Raw genomic sequence first — 12,236 nt, 5'->3', positions numbered from 1 at the left:
GAGGGTTGAAACCACTGCCAAAAAGAACAAATTTTGGTTCCCTGCAGAACTTTTCAAAATTAAAAGCTTTCAAATATCCAATTTTTCAAATATTTTTGTAAATACTGTATCCCCTTTGTTTAAAAAAGTGTAAAAACTATCTATGTTTGTAGACCATGCATGAGAAAAATGAAAAATATTTCCTTAAACTGTACATCCAAGCCTTTAAGAGTCTTATCTGTAACAAAAGGCACAGAGATGTAAGTGCAGAGCCATATTTTTTTAGCTTTTCCAAGAGGTGATGTCAGAACAGGCAGTAAGAGTTATAACATGAGTAGACAAGATATTCACAAATCCATAATCAAGAACGAAAGACAGGCAAGCAGGTCTCAAATAATCTCAACACTTTGGTTAACACAGAAGCTAAGAGCAATCATTGTCTTCTTCTTATTTCGGCTGCTCACTTTAGGGGTCGCCACAGCGGATCATCTGCCTCCATCTTGCTCTATCCACTGCCTCCTCTACTTTCACACCAACCATCACCATGTCCACCTTCACTACATCCATAAACCTTCTCTGAGGTCTACCTCTTCTCCTTCTACCCGGCAGCTCCATCTCCAACATTCTTTGCCCAATATATCCACTATTCCTCCTCAACACATGTCCAAACCATCTCAACTTGGCCTCTCTGGCTCCAAACTGCTCCACCTTCACTGTCCCTCTGATCTGCTCATTTCTAATCTTGTCCATCCTTGTCACTCCCAACGAAAATCTCAGCATCTTCATCTCCGCCACCTCCAGCTCAGCCTCCTGTCTTTTAGACAGAGCCACAGTCTCCAAACCATCCACCATAGCAGGACGCACTACTGTCTTGTAAACCTTCCCTTTCACTCTTGCTGCTATCCTTCTGTCACACATCAGCCCTGACACCCGTCTCCACCCACTCCATCCGGCCTGCACCCTCTTCCTCGCCTCTTGGTTGACCCAAGATATGTGAAGTCATCCACCTTTACGACCTCTACTCCTTGCATCTTCACCTTTCCACCTGCCTCCCTCTCATTCACACCCATGTATTCCGTCTTATCTCTACTGACCTTCATTCCTCTCCTCTCCAGTGCAAACCTCCACCTCTCCAAATTCTCTTCCACCTGCTCTCTACTCTCACCACAGATTACAATGTCATCTGCAAACATCATGGTCCATGGAGCCTCCTGCCTGACCTCGTCTGTCAACCTTTCCATCACCATTGCAAACAAGAAGGGGCTAAAAGCTGATCCCTGATGTAACCCTACCTTCACCTTGAAACCATTTGTCACTCCAACTGCACACCTCACCACTGTCTCACTATCCTCATACATGTCCTGCACCACCCTAACATACTTTTCAGCTACACCTGACTTCCTCATACAGTACCACAGTTCCTCTCTTGACACCCTATCATATGCCTTCTCTAGATCCACAAAGACACAATGTAGCTCCTTCTGACCTTCCGTGTACTTCTCTACCAACACTCTCAATGCAAAAATTGCATCTGTGGTACTCTTTCTGGGCATGAAACCAAACTGCTGCTCACTGATCTGAACCTCTCGCCTTAGCCTTGCTTCAACAACTCTTTCCCATACCTTCATGGTGTGGCTCATCAACTTTATACCGCTGTAGTTACTGCAGCTCTGCACATCACCCTTGTTCTTAAAAATGGGGACCAGTACATTGCTTCTCCACTCATCAGGCATCCTCTCACTCTCCAGGATTTTGTTAAACAACCTGGTTAAAAAGTCCACCACCTTCTCTCCTAAACATCTCCATACCTCCACAGGTATGTCATCTGGACCAACTGCCTTTCCATTCTTCATCCTTTTTAAAGCTGCCACCTTACTCACTTCCACCTTACTAATTCTCTGCACTTCCTGATCCACTAACTCTCATTCATTAGTTCTTCAAAGTACTCCTTCCATCTACTCAACACTCTCTGTTCACTCACTAGTACATTTCCCTCTCTATCCTTTATCAGCCTAACCTGCTGTACATCCTTTCCAGCTCTATCTGGAGCTCTATCCAGCTCTATCGTTTCCAGCCAAACGATACAAGTCCTTTACTCCTTCTTTACTGTCCAGCCTCTCATACAGCTCATCATAGGCCTGAGCCTTTGCCTTTGCCACCATTCTTTTCACTATGCGACAAGCCCCACAGTACTCCTGCCTACTTCCTTCATCTCTCTGGTTATCCCACTTTTTCTTAGCTGCCTTCTTCTTCTGAATACTCTCCTGGACTTCTTCATTCCACCACCAACTTTCACATGTTCACGTGCACGTGTTCACCACAGCCATTTCCATTCTCTACATCATCTACAACCATCTGACCTTCCGCATTTCTTTCTTTCACGCCATATATACCCAGCACCTCTTCATCCCCTCTGTTCCCTTCATCAACATGTCCATTGAAGTCTGCTTCAATCGGAGGCGGTCGTTGTTAACCCGGGCCTCGACCGATCCGGTATGGCAAACATATTTGTGATCTGCATGATAGTTTTAGCACAAGCTTTACGCCGGATGCCCTTCCTGACGCAACCCTCACCATTTATCCGGGCTTGGGACCGGCACCAGAAGTACACAAAGTACACCCCTAATGGCTGGTTTCTAAGAGCAATCATTGTAAGTTTCCTTATCCATCCAGGTGTTCTACTCACTTTAAAACAAAGGGAACAGAGAACAAAGAACAAACACAAATGTCTAGATATAAACAGGTAAGTGTAATTAGACACAGGGGCAAACATTGCAAGCAATCTACAAACAAAAGACAGGTGTAGCTAATGATGAAAGGGAGGGGCCATGGTGTAACGGAGCTTGGGCCAAGACAAGAGAGAATCTCATTAATATGCACTTCAAGGAGTGGTACAGCTGAGGTACACAAAGAGGGGACTATGGAAATTGACAGCCTGAACTTTTTTTAATTGCAAGGAGAAGAACACATAATTACTTTTACAGGCCACAGCTCTGTTTGTGAGACTGACAAAGGGAAGAGAGGATATTCCATCAGAGAATAACAGATTTCTCATTAAAAGCAAACATCTCTGTTAAACTCTTCAGATCTTGCCATCATTTGTTAAGGTTATCCACAAATATTTTGGTGATTCCTTTTGGATTTATTTTCTTCATATCTCAAACTCCTTGTATTGAAGCAGCTGACTCACCAGCTCCATCTCTTTCCCTGTGTAAAGTGGCTGAAACATGCTTCAAGTGTGTCTGTATGCAGTACTGTGCAAAGGTCAGAGACCGTCCTTCAATATTCAATCGTTTATTCATTTTTCAGTTGGATTAGATAGAAGATATCTAAGGTTGGGTGACAATGGAATACATGTCATGGTTTTACATAATCAAGTAAAAAGTAAAAATCAGAATACAGGTACATTATAGAAATAAGGTGAATACCAGTAGAGGAGGAAGAGAGATTTCTGAAAAAGATACCACACAAGCGGCAGTTCAAGGTGTTTTATGTGGCCAATCAACATCATTTTAGAATATTTTATTTTATTAAAGACAGAACTGAGATCTATAGCAATTTAGATATTCAATGATCTCTAAGTCACTCATTTTCCCTAATTTTACATACCAACATATTCTACAGCAGAAAACTGATCTGATCTGGAAGTAAACTCCTTTATTCTGTCATGAACATTTGAGAATATCGACTTGCCTGATTTTTAAAAATTACATTAAACTACATTAAATAATTACAGATACATTACACAAATAATAAAACAACAATATGTAAACAAACACCTCAATAACGTGAAAATGAAGTGGTAAGTTAGTTTCATATTCACATTTTTTTCACTGTTTTTCGTGATAAATAAATGCCTTTGAAATTGAAGGTCACATTGATTTCTGTGGAGTGCTGAAATCACTGCCAAAATAAAGCCTTATGAACAAATACTGGCATTTTAACTGGCAGAGCTCAGGAGATGGCCAGTCAGAGTTTTCAGAATGTTGATAATAATATAAATAATATAGTCATTGTTGATGAGGGGTCTCAAAAGATTTCTACTAGATTGATGTTTTGACTTCAACATGGTAAGCAACATTTGTATATGTAATAAAGCAAAATCACAGGGGAACAGTTTAAACAGTTTTAACTATATGGCATATGCATGTCGAACTCAATTAACTGGATCATTCCACAGTGAATACTTGTTTCTCTGTATTTTAGACTCTGTGTTCAAATATATTGAATTTTTCTGTTAAAGTCACTCAGTTCACCTTGAATTCTGAACTCAGGGCCTTTTTCATTTCTCACAAGTATACACGTCAAAACTTGTAATTGTACTGTACACATCATCTCCATATATTGCTTAGATTTGGCTGTTTCACTAAATGTGAGATCAGTGACCATTTCTGTTTAAGTCATCTATATGGTATCATTTTGTTTCATGAAACAATGAAGTTCTTGCTGAATTCTTGTTGAAAAAGTCTCGCTGAAATGATTTTTCTCCTGTCTTTATTTAATTAAATGTATTTCAAAATACAAGTAATCCAAAGGTCACAAAAAGTAACTGCACTACGTCTGTAGGATAATCCTTTAGATTAGGTTGCAGTTACATTTTTCAACAGATAATTTACTTACTGCATAAGAGAGGGAAAGTAAAAAAAAATTGAAAAAAGGATTAAAAGACAAATAGGACATCTAACAATCCTGCAAGCTCCACTCTTACTTAGGATCTGAAATAGTCCACAGGTGTTTTTGTCCATCTTTCCACTGTGAGAAGACAACTCAGCACTGCAGGTCTGAAATGATCTGTAGCTGTTACCGAGACAAGGAAGACAAAAAAGACGAAAGTTTGCAAATGAAACAACAAAACTGCTGATGTTTCCAGAACAATTGGCTGACCACCCCAGATTCCAGACCTCAACATCAATGAATGTGCTTGGGTTACTTGGACTGTGAGAAGCAGAAAATGCAACCAACTTGTAAGATTGAACTTTGGAGGTGTGGAAAAATATCCTTGCAGATTTCTTTGAAAAACTGAAAGCAAATCTACTGAAAAGAATGTAAACTGTAATAAAGGCAAAGGGTGGACACACTAAATACTGAAAAAAATGTATATTATATTTAATTGTTGGGGACTTTGTATGATTTTCTGTGGTATTAATAGTTATTTTGACTGGAAATTAAAAAACAAAATGAATGATGGTCTTAGTATTATTCTCTGACAGTAGTAGACAGTTCATGTTCAACATAATTTAAACAGCAAGTAGCAGTAAATCAGCTGCAAAACTAGGAACAGCTTGACTTGTTAAATTTTAGCAGGCATTAGAGATTTTACACACGTTTGCACTTGGATTTCCAAAAACCTATTTTTAAAGTCTCCTGTAAAAAGTGCCTTACCTATAAAATTGAATTCAGTTGCATTAAACTGAATTGGTCTCAGCATTAACACTGCATTCTTGTTTGGCACTTATATTTGATCAAAGCCAGCCTGTCAGTAATATATGTGGCTGTGCCATTTTCATATCAGATATCCTTCATCTAAATCATTTACTTCCACCAAGGTCTCGGAGAGGAACAGGCAACAATATGAAATGCAAGGGAAGTATCATGAAGAGGGGAAAACAAGTCGTTTCTCTGGAGGAGAAGTAGCCTACAAACACCCCTGATTGCAAGTTACTTCAAAGGTGGAGTAAATCAAATCTATTTGACACCCAATCTCTCAATAATTCATGCGCTTGTGTACACAAAATCGAGCCTCTTTGTTCACAGGGGGAGGGACTGAGAGTCATCGAGTAGTGTTTATACACACAGCTATTCAATTTATTTTGGTCGAATAAAAAAGGAGGAATAAGAACACAAACAGATAAACAAGAAAACAGATGATTTATTAATATGAGGCCCAAGAGAGAGGGAGCAGCAAGCTGAGCCAGCCCAACTCCATGCCACATCACATGGTTCCAGTTTACTCAACAAATAAGGCACAGGTTCAGTCTAATATTGTGTTTGATCTTGGGAAACATGTCTCTCATGACTGCCAGCCAGACGGAATCAGCAGGAGATGGTTCCTGAATCCTCTTTTCGCATCTATAAAACATGAGGACGTGCAGGGAGCAAAGCCGTCTGTTTCGGAGAGGGCGATGAAATTAATTGCAACGGTTATTATTATGCGAAATTCCTAAGACAGGTGTGTGTTTGTTCAAATCTCGACTTATTGATGCGCCGTCTCGGTGGACGCATCCTCAATAGCAGATAACCACAAAAAGAGCTTTGTGTTTATGTTAATAAGGGTTTTACTTTGTAAGTGTTTGGAATGATGAAAAGGAGAATAAGTGATCAGAATCATGATAAGGCTAATATTTGAAAGGTGGTGATGTTAAAGTGCCTACAGTTTTATGGAATTGTAAAAAGCAACAAACAAAAAAAAAACAAAACAAACTGATTAAACAGTCTTGAGGAGAAAAAATAGCCAAAATTGAAAACCAAGCCACTGGGGCCTGCAGTTTGAACTTGTCTGTAGAAAATGAATTGCCATTCTTTCAGAAGTTTGTTTTGACCTGTGTGATCAATTAGGGCCCAGTGTAGTCCAAAAAACTTAGTGTTCAGATGCCACAAGACGCCAAAACAGAGTTTATAGCAATGCAGCAGAAAACCACTAAAGAACCTTTCAGTGGATGCAGGTTTAGAGCCACCCACTAAAATGTTCTCCTATGGTCTAATTCCAAATATCCCTTACTTTTAGGAAGGTATGTATGACAATTCCACAAAAACTGGTGTTAAAGAAAAGCTTTGAACAACCCAAGAGTGTGAAAAACACTTAACTATATCCATAACTTTAAATATATAGTACTAGTGTCCAGGGGGAGCCGTCCCTCAAACTAAAAACTAATGATATTCCCCAAGGCACAGAGCAATGAGCTGCACCATCAAACTGTCATATACCTCTCTGTATGTCTAGTGTTTGTGGTATTGTCATATGAGGTGTGTTCTGAGAAGGTTCATGTGCTGTGTTTGCTAATTTCTTAGATCTTTGCATATTTGTCAATATTCAGATATACTTTAAGTTGAATTTAAGACAAAAAGACAACCTGAGTATACACAAAATGCAGTTTTAAATGATAATTTAATTTCCTGAAGGGAAAAAGTTTAAAAAACAAATGGCTCCATGTGAAAAGGTAATTGCCCCTTTAGTTACTGAGTCAAACCAATTAACCAAATTTACTTGATAGTTAGGATTAATTGATTTAGACACATTCAGGCTCAATTACTGGCAGCCCTGGTCTCTAAACATCACTTAAACAGACCTTTCCAGCAATGCGAGGTAGGCTAAAATGTCTCAACAAGCAGTGAATCCTGCCATAATCAAATTAAATTTTAGATGAGATGAGAAAAAAAGCTTTGAAATACATCAGTCTGGAAAGAAGTCATTTCTAAGGCTGTAGGACTCCAGCGAACCGCAATGATAGAAAGTATCCTCTCCAAAAGAAGAAGATTTGGAACATTTTCTCAGAGGATGCTGGCCTACCAAACAGAGTGCTGTCAAGAGTTGCAGAAGAGCCCAGACAAATACCTAAAGAGCTGCAAGCCTTGCTCATTTCAGATAAGGTCTGAGTTCATGATTCTACCATTGCAAAAGGACTAGGCAAAAATTGTATCTATGGGAGAGTTTCAAGATGAACACCACTGCTAACCAAAAGCAACATAAAAGCTTTTCTCATATTAGCCAAAAACACCTTGATGACCCCCCATGCCTTTTGGAATAATATTCTGTGGACCAATAATTCACAAGTGAAACTTTCTGGAAGCACTATAGGAAAATCATACCAGTAGTGAAACATGAGCAATTGGGTTATGTAGTGAGACAATGGTCCAAATCACAAAATCACAATAACAAGTCTAGGTCTGAATGGAGTGGCCTAGCCAAAGAACTTCATAGACATGATGTGGCAGGACTTTAAAAAGACAGTTATGTGCTTGAATTAAAATAATTATTTTTTACCAAAGATTTTATTTTTTTGTTACTTTGAGGCTGTTTTTAATTCCCTAAATTACTACTTATATAAACTTGGATATTTCATATGTGAGTTTATACAGCAGTTTATGTGAGCTCACAGTAATCCACAATGCCCACCAGGACTTATCTCCCAATCTTCCACTCCTGCATTGACCTCTTCCTGGGAAAGTGAATGAACTGTGCCATTAAAACCAATTTAAGGTACACAATCAAACCTCAAGAATCATATTACATATTTTAAGAGTACATTTATATTGTTTTTACCTAGGCTTAAGGTACCTGTGCACTACCCTTTATCTGACAGCACATAGAATATTTATATTATTCTTTAATTCAAAAAGGGTCTTCACACTCACGCAATCCCCTGATAGGTGGAAACTAAAAGTGGTTAGTTTAGGTATTGCTCCAAGAAACCCCTTTTGGAGAGCTTCAATTCTTATTCCATTAAAATGTATCATCTAACCTTTACTGTGTGCACAGCAGACGGAGAGGGAATTATTCAGTCATTATTATTTCTCACTCTTCCTCCACATTTTGAGCTTCAGTTATAATTTCCATATTTAGCTTAGCTGTACTTGTGAACATCAGCTATTATAAAAAAAGCAAGTGAGTAAAATTCCAACAAGTGAAAGTAATATGCTTGTATAAATAACTTGTAAAAGTGACATCTGTTCAGGGGTGCCTAAAAAATTTGTATATAATTGTATATGATACATAATGTACTTATGTTATAACTGAAGTTTGGGGGAGGAACATACCTAAAACCCCTCCTCCTTCTAATCTAACGCTCTATAAATTCATATCCTCGCCCTCCGTTCTTGTGACGAAACATTCGTAATCCCCACCGCCACCAAATCTCCTCCCTGTTCTTCAGTCCTACATCAGTACTGCTACAGCTGGGAAGGGGGATCTGGCCTTCTAGCTACAGCGAGAAGCAAAGCAAAGCAAAGCAAAATTTATTTATATAGCACTTTTTACAACAGATGTTCTCACAAAGCAGCTTTACAGAACAATCAGTATTACAGAAAGAAAGAAAAGAAAAGAAAATCTGGGTCCAAGCCCCCATGAGCAAGCCAGCGGTGACGGTGGCAAGGAAAAACTTCCTAAAAGAGGAAGACACCTTGAGAGGAACCAAGACTCAGAAGGGGAACCCATCCTCCTACGGTCAATACCGGATAGCAAACATTATTAGTATAAAGTATTATAGTATTAGTATAAAATATAAATATTAGTATAAAGTGGGAAAAAGAAAAGCAGTGATTAACTTGATTAATTTATGATTTTGCAGCAGCAGCAGCATCTCAGGGTAAGGATTGCACAGCGTTGTAAAGCAAGAAGCTCAGTGGTGGTCAAGCCGGTCCAGAAGGCTGGTGAGCAATGACACCCGATCAAGGCAGAAGAGGCAACAGCATCAGAGGCACAATATGGGCAGCTATTCAGCTCGGCAAAGAAAGGAAAGAAAAACACAGTCAGTTCTGTAAAGAGTGACTGACCACAGATTAGTGTTAACAGAGCAGCAGAGACTCTGTCAGGTCTAGATCTGACAGGGAAGACTAATCACCAAAGGTTTGACTATATAAGTACGTTTTTACCCTAGACTTAAAAACTGAGGCTGTGTCTGATTCCCGAACATTAACAGGAAGATTATTCCAGAGCTGGGGGGCTTTGTATGAGAAAGCTCTCCCCCCTGATGTAACTTTATTAATTCTAGGTACCAGTAGTAAGCACCTTGTGATCTAAGTAGGCGTGATGGTTCATAGTGGGAGAGGAGCTCACTCAGGTACTGAGGGGCGAGTCTGTTTACAGCTTTATAAGTCAATAATAGAATTTTATAATCAATGCAAAATTTAACTGGTAACCAGTGCAGGGTTGATAAAACTGGGCTAATATGGTCAAACTTTCTGGTTCTTGTGAGGACTCTGGCTGCAGCATTCTGGACTAACTGAAGCTTGTTAAAACTTTTGCTGGGACATCCAGACAGCAGGACATTACAGTAATCTAGCCTTGAAGTAATAAAAGCATGAACTAGCTTTTCTGTGTCCTGTAGAGATGATGCATTTCTTAATTTAGTGATATTGTGAAGATGCAGGAAAGCTGTTCTAGTAATATTAGTTATATGTGTGTCGAAGGACAGATCAGGATCTGTCACAACACCAAGATTTTTAACAGATGAGCTGGATGCAACCGAGAAATTGTTTTCTCAGTTTAAATGTTAAGTTAGACAGTTTGTTTCTAGCTGCTTTTGGACCAAGAGGACTTCTGTTTTATCTGAGTTAAGTAGCAGAAAGTTACTTGACATCCAGTCTTTTATGTCTTTTACACAGTCCTCAATCTTGCTAAGTTTAATTTTATCATCCGGTTTGCTTGATATATATACAGTGGGGAAAAAAGTATTTAGTCAGTCGCCAATTGTGCAAGTTCTCCCACTTAAAAAGATGAGAGAGGCCTGTAATTGACATCATAGGTAGACCTCAACTATGAGAGACAAAATGAGGAAAAAAAAATTAGAAAATCACATTGTCTGATTTTTAAAGAATTTATTTGCAAATAATGCTGGAAAATAAGTATTTGCTCAATAACAAAAGTTCCTCTCAATACTTTGTTATATATTCTTTGTTGGCAATGACAGAGGTCAAACGTTTTCTGTAAGTCTTTACAAGGTTGCCACACATCGCTGCTGGTATGTTGGCCCATTCCTCCATGCAGAGCAGTGATGTTTTGGGGCTGTCGGTGGGCAACATGGACTTTCAACTCCCTCCAAAGGTTTTCAATGGGGTTGAGATCTGGAGACTGGCTAGGCCACTCCAGGACCTTGAAATGCTTCTTATGAAGCCACTCCTTTGTTGCCCTGGCAGTGTGCTTGGTATCATTGTCATGCTGAAAGACCCAGCCACATTTCATCTTCAATGCCCTTGCCGATGGAAGGAGGTTTGCATTCAAAATCTCACAATACATGGCCCCATTCATTCTTTCATGTACACGGACCATTCGTCCTGGTCCCTTTGCAGAGAAACAGCCCTAAAGCATGATGTTGCCACCCCCATGCTTCACAGTTGGTATGGTGTTCTTTGGATGCAACTCAGCATTCACTCACGACGAGTTGTGTTTGTACCAAACAGTTCTACTTTGGTTTCATCTGACCATATGACATTCTCCCAATACTCTTCCGGAACATCCAAATGCTCTCTAGCAAACTTCAGACGCGCTCGTCTGAAGTTTGAAGTGCCCATCTGGCACTGCAAGATCTGAGTCCCTGGCGGTGTAGTGTGTTACTGACAGTAGCCTTTGTAGCGTTGGTCCCAGCTTTCTGCAGGTCATTCACTAGGTCCCCCCGTGTGGTTCTGGGATTTCACCCTTTACACTAACGAACTGATAGTGATCAGTGAAGTAGGACCTGAACCAGGAAAGAGCTGTTCCTGTTACCCTTACAAGGTCTATCTAGTAAGATAGAGTGGTCTATTGTGTCAAATGCTGCACTAAGGTCAAGGAGGTCTAGCTGCCCAGAACTCCTGCCCATGTTCTCACAGGTCTCCCTCCTCCCTCAATCAGTCTTCTCTCACACTACCACCATACTGACGACATGGTTTGAACTCACAAACTCTCATTGGTTGGAACATGAGTTCCACTATTCAGGCTTTTCCTGAATGTTGGTGATAAAAACTGGAAACTAAATTCACCCTATGGAATTTTTTTTTCTGTTCTTGTAAACTTGGTGAGCACACAATGCAAAATAATGTTACTTACTTATTGAAAGTAATGAATAACTAAATATATCAGTTTTTTTTCAGCATTTAATGTGTCCTCATTTGCCTCTATTACAACTTCCATTCTTCTCATGAGACTTGCTTTCAGTTTTTCACTGAAATCTGCAGGAACATTGTTTCGCACCTCCAAAGTTCAGTCTTAAAAGTTGGTTGTGTTTGGTTACTTGGATAGTGCTCCTCACAGTGAAAGGATGGACGGAAACACTTGTGGATTTTTTCAGAAGCAAGAGTAGTTCTTCACTTTCTCCTCTCTCTCAAAGACGAAAGCTTTACGTGCTGTGTCTTCTGGTGGTCTAACAGGTCTTGCACAGTTGTTAGGTGGTCCAGTTTTCTCTGCATCTTTTTAATAGTTTTTGAACTCCAGGTTTTTTCACTTATTTTGTCTTGAGTTTTCAACTTCTTATGTATCTTGTACAGTATTGTAGCTTTATTACAATGTATTTTGAAAAATACATTTGACTAAAAAACTTCAATGTGCTCAATTTTCAGTAAATAAT

Source organism: Pygocentrus nattereri, chromosome 21 (assembly GCF_015220715.1).
Source record: "Pygocentrus nattereri isolate fPygNat1 chromosome 21, fPygNat1.pri, whole genome shotgun sequence".
Classification (NCBI taxonomy): Eukaryota; Metazoa; Chordata; class Actinopteri; order Characiformes; family Serrasalmidae; genus Pygocentrus; species Pygocentrus nattereri.
Note: the sequence above shows the minus strand (reverse complement) of the source record.